The following is a 17,809-nucleotide window of genomic DNA, read 5'->3' as shown; positions in this document are numbered from 1 at the left end:
TTCTAAGTGAGAAACAAAATGGAGCAATAAGCCATCTTTGGTAAAATCGATTAGTAAATCACCGATTGGTATACAATCACTGTTGAAAATTTGACTTTTTTCTTCTTCAGTTCTTCCCATGTTTTTTTGGAGACAAAAGTACTATAAATGAAATCATGGAAAAATAACACATTGTCCATTATAAATTTCACCCTAAGAGCTGTCACTTTCCTTCTCTTTTAAAGGGACTAATTTTTAGACAGAAGTGCATAATTAGGAGCAAGAATAGATGTTTGATTATGTTGTTTTTTCTAATTGGACTTTTTCAACTTTAAATTCTTGTTCCTTTTTTCCAAAGGCAGTTAAGATATAAATATTGTTTGCAATCATGAAAATGACAGTTTGTACACTGAATTAGTTGCTTTTTAACTTAATAAATCAATTATTTTACAAAATAAATCAATTATTATATGAAGATTTTACACTCCAGAAGTTTGATCCTAATTCTATTCAATCTGTATCTGAACTTTTATAAGATATTGAAGCTCAGAGAAGATGCGAAACTGAGTGCAGATTCTGTATTCTAATGGGAGGAAATTAAGATGTTTTCCACAGTGTATTTGGCTTTAATATTTTCTCTACTATATTTCAACTTTGACAGTAGAAAAGGAGAATAACAGATTATGCTAATTAGGAAATGGTGGCCAATGAAGCATAGTTCTACAGTGTTTCCATAATGCTATTTTAGTCTTTATACATTAATTTTTGTTACCTACAATAAGAAACATTTTGCATCAAAATCTAATTTCTTGCCTCTCTACAAACCAAAGAAACCAAAACAAGTAGCACCACCGGGCCCTATTGCACAGCACACACACACCTTGGAATTAGTTGAATTTAAGGTGGAGCACCTGCCTTTATCTATTTTTGAACGGTTTTCAAAAACTTTACGGGAAATGCTTATTAGGAAAAAACTATACATAAATTTCAAAAATTTTTCACCAAAATAACACTTTTAAAATGTTACAATGGTCTCCCTGAGTCAGCTTCACTCAGTTTTGTTATCTGCATAGGTCCACAGGAGAGCATATGTGCCATGATAGTCCCCCAAAGGTCATGTTTCCATTGGTTGGTGGAGCCTGAAAGCCCACAGAAAAGGGGGACTTTGTGTAAGCATGTATATATAACGGTCTTCCTAAGGTTCATGGGAAATGTGTACTATGAAAAACTGTGCATGGGTTTAAAAAAAACCACTTACAGGCCGGTGCCGCGGCTCACTAGGCTAATCCTCCGCCTGCGGCGCCGGCACACTGGGTTCTAGTCCCAGTCGGGGCACCGGATTCTGTCCCGGTTGCCCCTCTTCCAGTCAAGCTCTCTGCTGTGGCCCGGGAGGGCAGTGGAGGATGGCCCAAGTGCTTGGGCCCTGCACCCCATGGGAGGCCAGGAGGAAGCACCTGGCTCCTGGCTTCGGATCGGCGCAGCGCCAGCTGTGGCGGCCATTTGGGGCGTGAACCAACGGAAAAAGGAAGACCTTTTTGTCTGTCTGTCTCTCTCACTGTCTAACTCTGCCTGTCAAAAAAATAAAAATTAAAAAAAAGAAAAAAAAGAAAAAGAAAAAGAAAAAAGCCACTTATAGCAAAATAAACTATGTTTACATTTCATTTTCCATGAAATTTTAAAGTCACCTTATATGTTTACGTATATTTTTGCTTCAAATCCTCTTTAGCCATGGACTTCCTGGGCCAGTGCAGATGGGAGAGTTTTCATGAGTCTTGATTAGGAATCAAAGTGGAGAACAAACATCTGAGGGCCTCTCCTCTTACTAAATCACACACTATATGTGGAAGAGATTTGGTTATTAATAATTTTGATGACCCATATTTGGATTCTTACAATGATTATGGAACAGTCATACATGATGACTTAATTGTATTCCAAGCTCTGAGTCAGACTATTATGTCTATATATATATATGCATTTATTCATCTACACATTGAATGATTTTATATAAATATTATAGCATTTGATGGAGTTATATACCTGACCTCATGGACAGAAATTTTGAGGAAGACAAATAACGAATAAGTAATAAAATGAATACTTCCCTCCCTGTGCATGATGTTTTAGGGGCTTTAAATGCAGTGGCCAGAGGAGGACACTTGAGTTGAGAAAAAATGAAACACTGAGCTAGCTGAGAGAAAGAATCTCTAGGCAGAACGACCAACAAATGCCAAGGTCTTGAGGCTGAAGGGTTTTATCTCTCAGTTTTAGAGCCTGACAACACTGCTAACATGATAGCAATATAATGAGTCAAATGAAGAACATGATGGCAGAGTGGGCAGACCATGGTGAAGTTTGATATGATAGTTGGAAACTCATTTAATCCTTCCTGAAGGCCTTCTTAAATATCAGTCTTAGACTTCAAATCAGGCAGACTAACCACTTACTAGCTGTTGAATATTGGGCCTCATTTTAATCTTTTTTGAGTTTTAGAGATAATGGTACCCTCATCATAGAAGTCGCTGTCAGGATTACATGGGTTGTGCTATGCAGGGTTCTATGACAATCTCCAGCCCATATAAGATTTGCTCCATTAATTACAGATCTTATCACTGTATTTCACACAGTGTGGGATGAAAGTGCATTCTGTAGTGTATCAACCTAGATTCTCATCCTTCTTTCACTGGAAAATTTATTTTAAAGACCATCATGATCAAGATCTACCTCTAAGAACTTCAGGAGGTAATGTATCTGAACTCTATCATTACTTCTGCCAACCTAAATCATCTGTTGTTATTCCTTGTTTCCCATGTCTAGCAATTGTTGACCATTTAAAAGATCTGTAACCCATGGGAGCAGAGTCTGTCATTTAAGTCCCTGAATCTCAAGACAGCCTTCATATTCACCATCCTCTCCCCAATACATATCTTTCCCTTCCTTCCTTCCTTCCTTCCCTCCTTCCTTCCTTCCTTCCTTCCTTCCTTCCTTCCTTCCTTCCTTCCTTCTTTCCTTCTTTCCTTCTTTCCTTCCTTTCACAGGCAGAGTGGAGAGTGAGAGAGAGAGACAGAGAGACAGAGAGAAAGGTCTTCCTTTTGCCGTTGGTTCACCCTCCAATGGCCACTGCGGCTGGCACACTGTGGCCAGCACATTGCGCTGATTCGAAGCCAGGAGCCAGGTGCTTCTCCTGGTCTCCCAAGTGGGTGCAGGGCCCAAGGACTTGGGCCATCCTCCACTACACTCCCGGGCCACAGCAGAGAGCTGGCCTGGAAGAGGGGCAACCGGGACAGAATCCAGCGCCCCAACCGGGACTAGAACCTGGTGTGCCGGTGCCGCAGGCGGAGGTTTAGCCTATTGAGCTGTGGTGCCAGCTCCCAATACATTTCTAGAGTTGGAGGAGAAGCACGAAGTATTTAAAGATGCTTCTTAAAAGGTTTTCAACAAAGATTGCAAGCAGGATATACATACCAGATAGTTATTGACCTTACTAAATGGTGATATGTGAGAAATTTAGGTTTTACAAACTTTGCCTTTTGCTGAATGTGACTGGTTTGTGGGAAAGGAGATCGATCATGAAGCAAATGAATAAGGAGAGTTTATTGTAGCTATTAAGCAGACATTATATAGATATGAGAATTAAGAAGTGAGAAAAATCCATTTGAATTAATTTGATCAAAATAATAGTAACTACAAGCATTATTAAAATGACCTGTATCTGGCTAATTATCACATATATAAATGCTCTTAGGCATGCTCTTAATCATGGTAAGGAGCAGCTTTGTTTATTTCAGATTTTATATAATTACAGCAATGTAATACATTCAGTTATGCTTCAACTTCTTTTGCTCAAGTAGTAAGTCACCATCTATCAAAAGTGGAAATATAGAAGCTAGTACATGACCTTTAAAAACTCCTCTTATAACATCTAAATAAGGGCAAGGGAAATAGGAAAGGTTAAAAGGACCTTAAAATTCCTACATGAGAGTAACTATTGGGGAAGCAGATGAAATAATCATTTTCCTCCTTACTTCTGTAACTCCAAGAAATTCTAGGCATAAAGGGGCCTCATGTAGAAATTTCTGCTTTTGGCAAGCTTCCTGAATCTAATACTGAAACTTTCATCAGGCCCTTTCGCTATATTAAATAAAGCACTATGTCTCTTTTAGGACTTTCTAAAGTCACTGCCGTGTGCTATGTATGAGGGTGGCTAAGCTTAGGCAACTGATGGATGCAAATGGTTCTGCTCCCTGATCCCTGCACTGACTATTCTGTTCCAAGGATTAGGAATTTAACAAGGGCTTTAGAAACCCAGTTGTTCAGCTTTGCATCAAGCCTGTGCATGTTTCTGTCGAACATTTTTCTTACAACTTTTAGGTAATTCAAGTTGCTTGAAACCTACAATGACAAGAGGAACAAACTTCTTGGTGCTTGATCATTGTTTTAACCTTGACAATTGTAAAAGTAGCTATCTGTGTGTTTGAATGCAAAGTCCATAACTAGTGTAATGGTGTGCTCTAGGAGATCTGTAGAGCATCAGCCATCTTTGAGCGTCTGTACATATGGTATCCTGCATGGTAGGCAAGCAGTGACTTGATTATAGTGACTCTAATATACACTGTGTCTACACTATCATGGAGTGTGGAGCATCATTGCCTTTGGGAAAACAACATAGGAAACAGTGAATTCTGTTTCCAAAAGAGAGTTAAATTAAATAGAAAATGTATTATTGCTCAACTGGTATAATAGGGACAAATATTTGCTTTCATGTTACCCTCTTCAGATCCTATTAAAAGAGGCCACGAGAAACATATAGTGGACCATTTTAAAAACTGAATTTAGCATAGTTTAATTAATCCAAGCCAAAGTTTTAAAGATATACTTGTTAGAGTACACCCAGTTTTCCAGAGAAATTACCAATCATTTTGCCCAAGGGAAAGCAGTTTATAAAATTAGTTTAGATGCAGAGGTAGATAGAGATGGATGGCAGTGGGATACTGAAGTAGATTTAGAAGTGGAAGAGGTAGACTGTCTGTATGATAATGGTAAATCAACTTCTGTAGGTTTCAGGTGATACCCCTATGCTAAAATCACAGAATTACCTTGATGTAGAAAGGATACTAAGCATTTTGTGGACCAGAAAATAGTCAACTCAAGAAAGATATCACCTAGGGTCAGAAGAATTGGAATATTATTCTTAAGAAAGCCTATTAAAGATGTGGTAGTATTTTGACTCCTAATTATCCTTATTCATATATAGTTGACATCTCTCCTTAATGACAAAACTTTGAGAACCAAGAACAAAAAGATGCTAGTAGTATGATGTGTGTGTATGTGTATGTATTTATGTGTGCTTGTGTGTTACTATCTTGCTTATACATATAAGTATTTCAAAAACTGTGGTGAACTTAGTGGAAAGTCATGAAGAATTTGAAATGAGAAAATAGCATAGTTCTAGGTCTCCTTTTTTTTTCATTTTAACCAAGAAATATTCATAAGCTTAAATGTAAGGATAAATAAAATTCCCTTTAAAAATGCCTGAATGAGCATATTTTTTACAAAATAGACCTTTTGTTGATCTTTTCCAGCAGATGTGAGTGAGAGCCCTTCTAGAGTTGGCAAAAGTACAACTTTACGTAGACTTCTCAAATTAATTGAGAGAATGGACCAAATAGAAGAAAGGTAAATGACTGAAATAGGATATTAAGCCAATTGAGTTAATTTTTAGATAATTTTTTTATTTCCCCCAAATAAAGTATCAGATATTAAGGAAGAACACGTGTTTCCTTCAAATTATGAAAAAGCTGAGGTATTTTGGTGAACTCCTAGTCACCCTGATTAATTTTGTCTCAGAGCTTTGAAATATGTAATAACATAAATTTTATTGGTGCTAAAATATACCAAATTTATCTTTACAAGAGCTAGCCAAGAAATTGTCTTCACTGACATAATTTGTTTTTGAAAAACAAATGTGAATATTTTAATACAAAATTAAAGAGTGATGATTTTAAATATACATAATTATATATACATTTCAACAAATACAAATCACAATATTTTATGCTTTTGGAAGTTTAAGTAAATTTCAAGATTCAAAATTCCCTAAGCTGATAAAGAGTTGATGGAGTGGATATTAGCCACAAAGGTTTAAAAGCCACTTGAGATACCCATATCTCATGTTGGAATGTCTGTGTGAGTCCTATCTTTGCTTCCAATCCAGCTTTGTTCAAAAGTACACCTTGGGAGGCAGCAGGTATGGCTCAAGTACTTGAGTCCCTGCCACCTGTGTGGCCGATTTGCATTGAGTTCTGGACTCCTGGCTCTAAACTGGCCCAGTTCTGACTATTTCAGGCATTTAGAAAGTGTGTCAATGGGTAGAAGAACTCTGGCTATCTCCGTCTCTGTCTGTCTGCCTTAAAAATAAAAGAAAGGGGCTGGCGCCGCGGCTCACTAGGCTAATCCTCTGCCTGCGGTGCCAGAACCCGGGTTCTAGTCCAGGTCGGGGTGCTGGATTCTGTCCTGGTTGCTCCTCTTCCAGTCCAGCTCTCTGCTGTGGCCCGGGAAGGCAGTGGAGGATGGCCCAAGTGCTTGGGCCCTGCACCCGCATGGGAGACAAGGAGGAAGCACCTGGCTCCTGGCTTCCGATCAGCGCAGCGCGCTGGCCGTATTGGCCATTGGGAGGGTGAACCAATGGAAGGAAGACCTTTCTCTCTGTTTCTCTCTCTCACTGTCTATAACTCTCTCTCTGTCTCTCTCTCTCTCACTAACTCTACCTGGCAAAAATAAATAAATAAATAAATAAATAAATAAATAAATAAAATTTTAAGAATTAGTAAGTTTATGAGTTGTTTTTATTTTAAAGAATGTTGCTTGTTCTGTTTTTTAGAAAGGTCTTTTTATCTGAGAGGGAAAGAGAGAGAGAGAGACTCTGTGTGTGTGTGTGTGTGTGTGTGTGTGTGTGTAGAGAGAGAGAAGTGGGGGGTGGAAGAAGGGAGAGAGAGGGGTCCTATCAGCTAACTCACTCCCCCAAAGCCCACATCAGCGTAGCTGGGACCATAGCATGTCCTGCATGGGTGGCAGGGATCCAATATTTGAGCAATCACTGCTGCCTCCCAGAGTGTACATTAATAAGAAGTTAGAATCATGAGTGGAGCCTTCAATCAAACCCAGGTACTCTGAGAAGGGACACAGGCATTGTAACTGACATCTTAACTACTAGGCCAAATATGTGTTCTGTTTTGTGTTTTATTTTTAAAATTCTATTTTTACTCATTTCATAGGCAGATGGAGAGATACAGACAGATACACATATGCACAGAGAGCTTCAATCTGCTGGTTCACTTCCCAAATTCCCACAAGAGCTAGGGCTGGTGCAGGCCTAATCCTAGAGCCTAAAACTCAATCCTGGTATCCCATGTGGTTGGCAAGAAGCTACGTACTTTAACCATCACCCACTGTCTCTGAGAGAACACATTAGCCGAAATCTGAATTCAGAATTGGAGCTAGGACTCCAGTTTATCCACTCCAATATGAGATGTGGGCATCCAAAGTGACATCTAACCACCACACCAAACACCCGCCTTCATTTTATGTTTTTAAATTATTAATCCCTAAAATGATACTGTGTTTCAGCAATAAAATCCCTAAATAAAAACTCTTAGAGGTAAAATCATTTGGAATAATTGATTCAGTGCATATTTTTAAACCTTAATATCCATATTTAAACCTTAAATGATTGAGAATTGTTTTAAGAGTTTCAATAATTCCTTTTAATTCACTGAATAATTTTTAAAATTAATTGAAAGATTGAATTTGCAGAATAAAAATAAAGTTAAGACAAATACAAAGTATGATCAGTTCAAACAAGAACAAGAACAAAAATTACTCATATTCAGGACCTGATCATTCTCTCTGGAACCATCTGGATATTTTCATAAAACTTTATCTGATGAATGACCACCTTAATTTTTCTTTTGCAAGAAAATGCAGTTACAGCAAGATGTTTAAAACATAAAAATTCTGCCACCTACAGTATAAACAAAGGTATGATTTAGATACTGTGTTTCAGTGAAAACCTTGCTCAAATGAGACCTTGGTCCTGCAAATTAGGGCCGCAGCTCAGTGACCCTATCCCACTGTGCTCCAGGTGTGCCTTGGGCTCTGGAGCCCACTGTGCAGAGAACATTGAACTCAGCAGAGAGTGCTTGGTTAATGGAGCTGAGAAGCAGCCTGCATTTCTTGCCACATTTGACAAAGAAGTTCAGTCTCAGCTAGTAAACCTTATTTAGGGAACCAATGTTCTCCATTTGTGGATTTGCAAAGGATATGCTTCAGGCAATGTTACCAAATGAATTCTCAGGAAATCAACTAAAATGAAACTCAGGTCTTTAGATCAATAAATTGCAATACCTTTGATTTTTATGAACTTGATAACAAGTGTCACAGTTTACAACTGGGAATCAAAACAGGCATGGGCTTCATTTATTTTAAGATAAATAAAAGATGGCTTTTGTCAGTTTAAGAAAAAAACAGCAAATGGGAAAATAACAAATCAGAATTTAAGACATCACATCATCTCTGTATAAATAAGCAGTTTTGAAGTTGACAGTAACAGTTTATATATATATATATATTTTTTTTTTTTGACAAGCAGATTTAGACAGTGAGAGAGAGAAAGGAGAGAGAGAGAGAGAGAGAGAGAGAAAGAGAAAGGTCTTCCTATCTGTTGGTTCACCCCCCAAATGGCCAACACGGCCAGCGCGCTGTGGCCAGTGCGCTACGCCTATCCGAAGCTTGGAGCCAAGTGCCTCCTCCTGGTCTCCCATGCAGGTGCAGGGCCCAAGCACCTGGGCCATCCTCCACTGCCTTCCCGGGCCACAGCAGAGAGCTGGACTGGAAGAGGAGCAACCAGGACAGAATCCAGCGCCCCAACTGGGACTAGAACCCAGAGTGCCGGTGCCACAGGCGGAGAATTAGTCAACTGAGCTGCGGCACTGGCCCAACTCTTTTTATATTTTAAGACAAAGTGTTGCTCTATCACATAAAAAGAAAAAAAAAAAAAACATTTGTAGAACCATGGCTGCAAACATTCATTCTAATTTATAAAACAATCTAATTTTTAAGTGTTAGTATGCCTCCATTGAAAATAACTTCATATGTATAACTAATATGTAAAAATTTTCAGATAGTTTAATAATAATTAAAAATTTTAGTTCTTAATTTATATACTACATCATTGAGGGTGCATACTTCAACACATTTATCAGCATATAAAATCACTCAAAGTATTTATTATTATTCATTTTACATGCAGGAAGAAGGTTACATGTTTAGTAGAAATTGCTCTTTCTTCCTGTTTTATTATGTACTTTTTATACAATCTCACAACACTGTTTCTTCATATACCCTGGAAATATTCATGGTATTTAATTCAGAGGAATGTTGTGAGGATTGTGTGTATTAAAACTTATAAAATGCTTTAAAATTGTTCCTGGCACATACATATTAAGTAACTGTTAGACAGTAATAGTTTAATTTTAAAATATTATTTATTAATTTTCATGTACTGGAAAGGTGGAGTGGGAGAGACAGAGACAATGGAGTGGGGTGGGGTGGGATTTTCCATTTGCTACTTCATTGGCCAAATACCCAAAACAGCCAGCAGTGGGAGAGGCTGAAGCCAGGCTGGAGCCTGGCCCTCCATCTGCATCTCCCACATGTGGGATAGGGGTTCAAGAACATGAGTCAGCTTCTACTGCTTCCAGCATGTGTTAGCTGGAAGCTGGATTGGATGTGGAACAGCCAGAACTGACATTGGCACTCCAGTATGGGATGCAGGCATCCCAAGTGGTGGCTCAGCCCACTGTGCCACAGTGCCTACACCATGATAGTCTTATTCTTAAAAATAGTTTGGGATTCAGAAATATTAATATAAACTTTAATTAGTGCTTCTTTTAAGCTCTGAATTTTAAGCTTACTAACTCACTGACTTCTAGAAGCCCCGTTTTTTTTTTTTTAAGTAAGTGCTTTTGAGATGTACTTTCATATGCAAAGGTTTCAGACACATAGACCATCAGTCTCTAATTTATTTTTATCTCCAGTATAATCCTTTGAACCAAATATTACTATCTGTCAGCCAAGGGCAGACAAGTACGCATTTTTTTCAGTGTAAATACTTGACAGAAGTTATGGGGAGATGATTTTATAGCAGTGTCTTTCAATTTCATCCTTGCATATGCTGGTATGAAATCATCGAATTTCACCCCTTAAATCTTGTTTTATTATTAAGTGATGGCAGTATGGCTCAGTAGAAAAACAACAGATTAGGCACAGCCGTAAATTCTGACTCTGGCACCATCATTGACTCACTAAGCTCTTCTGTGCTCTAGCATGAAGTGCATCATTGAGAAGCACTAGTGGCTGAAAATGTCCTTTGGCTTTCCGTATTGGCAGTAATCAGAAGATACTAAATTAATGGCAGTTAAAGAGGGGGAGAAAAAGGACTCAAAGCACAGAAGAAACTTTTTGAATGCCTGAACTTTCTCAGTTTTCACATGAGGAGGCTGAATTCATGGAAGTTACATGATTTAGTGAAGGTCAGACTACAGAAAACAAGATCTAGGTGGCTGATGGCTAACTTCATTGTCTCTTATGCATGATACCAGGTGGAAACTAGGGTAAAAGCCAGTTCATTACCTGGACCTGTATCTCGGTCTTATTGTTTGTATTTCTGGATTTTTTTCACTAGATTCTTAACTGATTTTACTATTTATTTAGATTTTGCGGTGACATGATAATCCAAGTGTAGTAATAACTGACAAGTGATATGTTGATGAAATACATTTAGTCGTGTCAGGACCGGAAGAGCCAGTATGAATGTCATTTTGCGTGGTCAACATTCTTTCTGAGGTTGGAATCTGTAACAGAGCAATCAGCTGCATGAAATCGATAAATGAGGCAAAAGAGAAGGGATAGGACACAAAATTCACCTTTATTAAGAACTTAAGTATATGTCTATTATTGTGCAAAGTGCCTTCCATAAATGCTCCTTCTAAAGAGTTAGACAGTCCTCTTCGAATTTGTGGCATCAGTGTCGGGTTGTCATTGATCGCTTTATAACCTCAGATGACTCTTTTATCCCACCTGGACCTTGGGTTTCTTATTTGTAAGACAGACACTATCTAAACTAAATACTTCATGAACAAGAGACTTCAGCTATGAGAGTTCTAAGGAAGGTATACACACCATCAGAATTTAAAATCATGTATTATTTTCTTTCAGTTGATTCTTTGCACAAATTATATTTTGTGTAAAGGAATTTTACTTACTATCACTGAATTCATATAAGATGCTGAGAGGATATAAGACAATATAAAAGATTTAATGAAGATAATTAGCCCAGTGCTTAGTCCACTGGGGAATATAAGGTTGACTGTTGGCTTCACCTTGTCATCTTTCTTATTTTTTTGTGTCTTCATATGTTGACTATATTATCAGCACTATTTTATACAAATTCCTTCATATAAATCTACAAGAGTGGTTTTAACCTGATAATGTGTATTCATACTATCCAAAAGTAATGAAATGAAAGTTAATACAACTAATGATAATTTAAATACCTAGAAGAATTGCATTAGTCATGGGAAGTTGGATATGATTTTTCATATAGTATTTAAGATAGGATCCTTAAAATGGCATAATAACATAATTGTTCTTTTTTAAAAGATTTATTTATTTATTTGAAAGGCAGAGTTAGGGAGATAGAGAAATAGAGAAAGAATCTTCCATCCACTGGTTCACTTCCCAAATCGCTGCAATGACCAGGGCTGGGCCAGGCCAAAGCCAGGAGCCAGTAGCTTCTTCTGGGTCTCCCATGTAGGTACTGGGAACAAGCAACTTGGTCATCCTCCAGTGCTTTTCCAGGCGTATTAACAGAGCTGGTTGGAAGCAGAGCAACCAGTACTGGGAATGGTGGCCACATGGGATGCCAACGCTGCAGGCTGTGGCTTAACCCAAGGCACTGGCCCCAATAACACAATATTTAAGTATGTATATAGTATGTGTATGAAATATATCTATGTATATATATATATATATATATATAGAGAGAGAGAGAAACACTTTAGTTTGTTATGGAGGAAAATTTAGCTTTTTTTATTCTTTGCAACTTCTTTTTTCCTCATTTTATTTTCAAAATATAGATGCATTATCAAATTATAAATACATATCAAAATCTATTTATTGTACTGCAAATAAGACTATGCATTATCAGAGTGTTTGTTTTTCTGTTTTTTGTTCTCTTTTTCTTTTTTTCCTATTATGTACCAAGCAGCTATTAACATTTTAATTCTGGTCCATTTGGTCCGAAAGTTTTCCAGGATACTTACTTAGGAGGGAAGGGCAGGGCCATAGATATGTGACTGCCAAGATTTAAGAGGTAACACCCAATTGTTTTCCAAAAGGCTTTTCTGTTTTGTTTGTTTTAAATATTTGTTTATGTATTTGAAAGTCATAGTCACTATGGAGAGACCAAGAGACAGAGATTCTTTTTTGCTAGTTAACTTCTGGACTGTCTGTAACAGCCAAAGCTTGGGTAGACCTTCCCAGGAGCCAGGAACTTCATCAGGGTCTCTCACTTGATTGGCAGGGACTCAAGTACTCAAGCCATCATCTGCTGCTTCCAAAGCATATTAGTAGATCTGGAGTGGAAACAGAGCAACTGGGATTCAAACCAGCACTTCACCATGGGATGTCGGGATACCAAGCGATAGCTTAACCTGATATAGCATAGTGCCCTTTCACAGTTTTTCCTTATTAGATTACATTAAGTTCTGGGAGAATAAAAATGTTAGATACTTCTCTACAGAACTCAGACTGTGAATTTTGCATTCTTTTTTCTACTTCTTTGAAGTATCTATTTGGCATTGACTCATTTTCTACCGGGTTGTTTTTATATTTCTAGGTACCATTTGCTATCTATTGTATATTTTTCCCAGTTTGTACTTGTTTCTCATTGTCTATTTTACTGATGAAGAAAAGTTCAGGGTTTGGGGGTTTATGCTTTTCTCTATGCTGAGAGCTTTTTAAAAAAATATCCTTCTACATTGTCCTCTGAAAGTTTTCAAATTTTGCCTCTTTTTTAAAATTAAATAAATTTGAATATTTTGTATATTGTGGCATAAGCGTTTGTTTAATTTCTCTATATGCCTAACCAATTGTACAAGAACATTTTGATCAAAAAATTTTTTTAAATAAGAGTTTATAGAGCCGGAAAGTTAATGCATTAGGCTAAGCTGCCAACAGTGATACCAGCATCCCATGCCAGTTCAAATCTGAGTTGCTTAACTTTCAAACCAGCTCCCTGATAATGTGCCTGGGAAAGAAATTGAAGCTGGCTCAAGTGTGTGGGCCCTTGCACCCATGTGGTAGACCTGGATGGAGTTCTAGGCTCCTGGCTTTGGCCTGGCCTAGCTCCAGCTATTGTGGCCATTGAAGGAGTGAAACAGTAGATGGATTGATCTCTCTGCCTTTTCCTCTCTTCTGTAACCCTGTCTTTCAAATAAATAAATAATTTTTTTTTAAAGATTTATTTTATTTATTTGAAAGACAGAGTTACAGAAAGAGGTAGAGACAGAGAGAGAGGTCGTCCATCCATTCATTGGTTCACTCCCCAGATGGCCACAACGGCTGGAGCTGTGCTGATCCGAAGCCAGGAGCCAAGAGCTTCTTCCAGGTCTCCCACGTGGATGCAGGGGCCCAAGCTCTTCGGCCATCACCTACTGCTTTCCCAGGCCATAGCAGAAAGCTGGTCTGGAAGAGGAGCAGCTGGGACTAGAGTCGGCGCCCATATAGGATGTCGGTGCTTCAGGCCAAGGTTTAAATTAGCTGCGCCATAGCGCAGGCCCCAATAAAATTTTTTTTTTAATAAAAGAAGTTTCTTTTACCCATATTGATGTGCAGAGCCACAGCTACCATACATCAAATCACATGTATCATAGTCTGAGTGTATGAATTTGTTCATTATAGTCTATGTGTGCATCTCTGTTCTTTTTAATATGCATTCTATTTAATATGCACACACTTGATATCTGCTAGGAAAGATTTTTTTTTAATTTTCAATTATCTTTATATACAGAAGATCAATTTAGCATATATTAAGTAAAGATTTCAACAGTTTGCACCCACACAGAAACACAAAGTGTAAAATACTATTTGAGTACTACTTATAGCATTAATAAAACACCTAAGAGTAATTGTGTATTAATTACAGAGTTCAACCAATAGCTTTAAGTAGAACATAAAAAATACTAAAAGGGTAGAGTATTAAGTTCTTTTTTTTTCTTTTGGTTTGTTTGTTATATAGTTTTTTTTTTATTTAATAAATGTGCATTTACAAAGTGCAACTTTTGTATTGTTGTGGCCCCTCCCCAACCTCCCTCCCTCCCGTGGCCCTCTCCTCTCCCACTCCCTCTCCCATCCCGCCCTTCATTGAGTTCCATTTTCAATTACCTTCATATACTGAAGATCAACTTAGTATATATTAAGCAAGGATTTCAACAGGCTGCACTCACACAGCCGCACAAGGTATAGGGTATTGTTCAACTAGTAGTGTTGTTTTTAAGTTTCATAGTAAAACACATTCAGGACAGAGATCCTACGTGGGGAGCATGAACCCAGTGACTCCCGTTGTTGATTTAACAATTGACACTCTTATTTATGACGTCAGCAATCACCCGAGGCTCTTACCATGAGCTGTCTAGGCTATGGAAGCCCCTTGAGTTCACCAACTCTGAACTTGTTTAGTCAAGGCCATATCACAGTGGAGGTTCCTTCCTCCCTTCAGAGAAAGGCGCCTCTCTCCTTGATGGCCTGTTCCTTCTGCTGGGGTCTTGTTCACCAGGATCTTTCATTTAGATTGTTTTTTGCCACCGTGTCATGCCTTTCCATGCCTGTGAGACTCTCATGGGCCTTTTAGCCAGATCCGAATGTCCCAAGGGTTGATTCTGAGGCAGGAGTGCTGCCATTCTATGAGTCTGCTGTGTGTCCTGTTTCCCCCGCAGGATCATACTCTCCCTTTTAATTCTATGCTTCATTATTTGCTTGCACTGGTCTTATTTGTGAAATCTCATAGACACATACCCTATCTTTTTGATCCGTTGTGTATTTATACCTATAACTTTACCAAGTGCGCTGGCATTTACCTGCCTCCTTTTGAGATTGAGTTGAAATCTCCTGGCACATTTCTAGTTCCACCATTGGAGGTAAGTCCGAGTGAGCATGTGCCAACTTATATATCTCCTCCCTCTCTTATTCCCACTCCTATGTTTAACAGAGATCACTTTTCTGTTAATTTTAAATACCTAAGAATAATTGTGCATTGATTACAGAGTTCAACCAGTGGTATTAAGTAGAACAAACAGCAACAACAACAACAAAAATACTAAAAGGAATAAAGTAGTAAGTTGTTCCTCAACAGTCTAGACAAGGGCTGATCATGTCTTTGTCTCTCATAGTGTCCATTTCACTTCAATGGGTATCATTTTAGATGCTCATTTAGTTGCCATCGATCAGGGAGAACATATGATATTTGTCCCTTTTGGACTGGCTTATTTCATTCAGCATGTTTTCCAGCTTCCTCCACTTTGTTGTAAATGCCCAGATTTCATTGTTTTTTACTGCTGTATAGTGTTCCATAGAGTACATATCCCATAGTTTCTTTATCCAGTCATCCGTTGATGGACATTTAGGTTGATTCCATGTCTTAGCTATTGTGAATTGAGCTGCAACAAGTATTGAGGTGCAAATGGCTCTTTTTTTCTCCCCTTTAATTCCATTTGGGTAAATTCCAAGGAGTGGGATGGCTGGGTCCTGTGGTAGTGCTATATTCAGGTTTCTGAGGACTCTCCAAACTGTCTTCCATAGCGGCTTTACCAGTTTGCTTTCCCACCAACAATGGCTTAGGGTACCTTTTTCCCCACATCCTCGCCAGCATCTGTTGTTGGTAGATTTCTGTATGTAAGCCCATCTAACTGGAGGGAGGTGAAACCTCATTGTGGTTTTGATTTGCATTTCCCTGATGGCTAGGGATCCTGAGCATTTTTTCATGTGTCTGTTGGCCATTTGGATTTCCTCTTTTGAAAAATGTCTGTTAAGGTCCTTGGCCCATTTTTTTATTGGGTTGTTTGTCTTGATTCTGTGGTGTTTTTTGATCATTTTATAGATTCTAGTTGTTAATCCTTTATCTGTTGTGTAGTTTGCGAATAACGTCTCCCATTCTGTTGGTTGCCTCTTCACTTTAGGAAAGATTTTTGTGACTACTTTTTCCTCCTTCCTATCATCCAGAATATACCATATATTCCTAACCTTTGCTCATTCAGTTTGTGGTGCATTGTTAGTTTCTTTTCTAATCATTATGCTTTTAGTCTTCTTTTTCTTGCATTATTGGGCTGGCTACAATATCCAAGGCTATTCTAAAAGGAAGTGGTATTAGTGTACATATTTGTTGTTATAGCTTATTTTAAAATGATGTTTGCATTTCACATTTGAATAAGATAACTTCTGCAGATTATCGTGCATGAACTATATCATGTTACAGATATTCCCTTCTATTCCTAGTTGGGATAATATGATGTATCATGAATTTCTATTTTATCTCTCCTTTCTATTAAGAAGCTTAAATGTAAATTCTCCTTTAATGTGTTAATGAGATGAATTAGAAAGTAGATTATGCCACGTTAAAACAGTCTTACATTTTTTAAATGAATCTGTCTTGAGCATGGCATATTATCTTACATACACAATGATTTTTTTCTTTTTTTAAATAATTTTTGTTTATATAGGGTGAATCAATTTCATATACTTCATACACACAGATTTAGGAGCATACTGATACTTCCCTCCCTCCCGCCCAAACTCCCACCTGTCCTCCTCCTTCCTCTCTTATTCTTTCTTTTAATTTTTTTTTAAAGATTTATTTGACAGAGTTGCAGACAGTGAGAGGGAGAGACAGAGAGAGAGGCCTTCCATCTGCTGGTTCACTCGCCAAATGGCCGCAACAACAGGAATTGGGTGGATCTGAAGCCAGGAGTCAGGAAATTCCTCCTGGTCTCACATGTGAGTGCAGGGGCCCAAGTACCGGAGCCGTCTTCTACTGCTCTTCCAGGCCTTCAGCATGGAGCTGGATCAGAAGTAGAGAAGCCAAGACTAGAACTGCAGCCCATAGGGATGGATGCCAGTGCTGCAGGTGGAGGATTAACCTACTGCACCACAGTGTCAGCCCTTTCCTTTAATTTTTACAATGACATACTTTCAGTTTATTTTATAATCATAAAATTAACCTTCTACTAAGTAAAGAATTCAACTAATAGTATGAAGGAAAAATGCTTCTCAACAGTAAAAATGAGGGCTATAAACAATAATCAAGTCTCAAACTGTCAATTTCTCTGATATATATACATGATATTTTTGTACTCTGTTAACACAGATCAGGGAAAACACATGGTAATTGCTTTTGGGAACTGGCTTGTTTCACTAAGTGCGATGATTTCCGGTTGCATCCATTTTGTTGCAAACAGGATTTCATTCTTGTTTTTATGGCTGAGTAGTATTCCACACTGTATAAATGCCACATTTTCTTTGTTCATTCATTGGTTGATGGACATCTGAGTTGATTCTATGTCTTAGCTATTGCAACTTGACCTGCAGTAAACATAGGGGTACAGATAAATCTTTCATATGCTTATTTAATTTTGTTTGAGTAAATTTCCAGGGGTGGGATGGCTGAGTCATATGGTATATCTATTTTCAGATTTTTGAGAAATCTCCATCCTGTCTTCCA

The 17,809-nt window shown here is 38.0% G+C and overlaps 1 protein-coding gene and 1 long non-coding RNA gene across 6 annotated transcripts in view; one reads left to right on the top strand and one right to left on the bottom strand.

Annotated features, from left to right (window-relative positions):
- LOC127484125 (uncharacterized) overlaps positions 1-1,842 on the bottom strand; it is a 42,021-nt gene extending 40,179 nt beyond the window's left edge. The window contains exon 1 of the long non-coding RNA XR_007910887.2: positions 1,678-1,842. This is a non-coding gene — a long non-coding RNA (uncharacterized lncRNA). The remainder of the gene's footprint in view (positions 1-1,677) is intronic.
- The window catches only part of CTNNA3 (catenin alpha 3), a 1,675,875-nt gene that overhangs the window by 1,303,925 nt on the left and 354,141 nt on the right, over positions 1-17,809 (top strand). The window lies entirely within an intron of this gene.

This window comes from Oryctolagus cuniculus, chromosome 15, assembly GCF_964237555.1.
Source record: "Oryctolagus cuniculus chromosome 15, mOryCun1.1, whole genome shotgun sequence".
NCBI lineage: Eukaryota > Metazoa > Chordata > Mammalia > Lagomorpha > Leporidae > Oryctolagus > Oryctolagus cuniculus.
The sequence above is the reverse complement of the archived record's forward strand: the minus strand, read 5'-3'. Positions and strand labels throughout refer to the sequence as shown.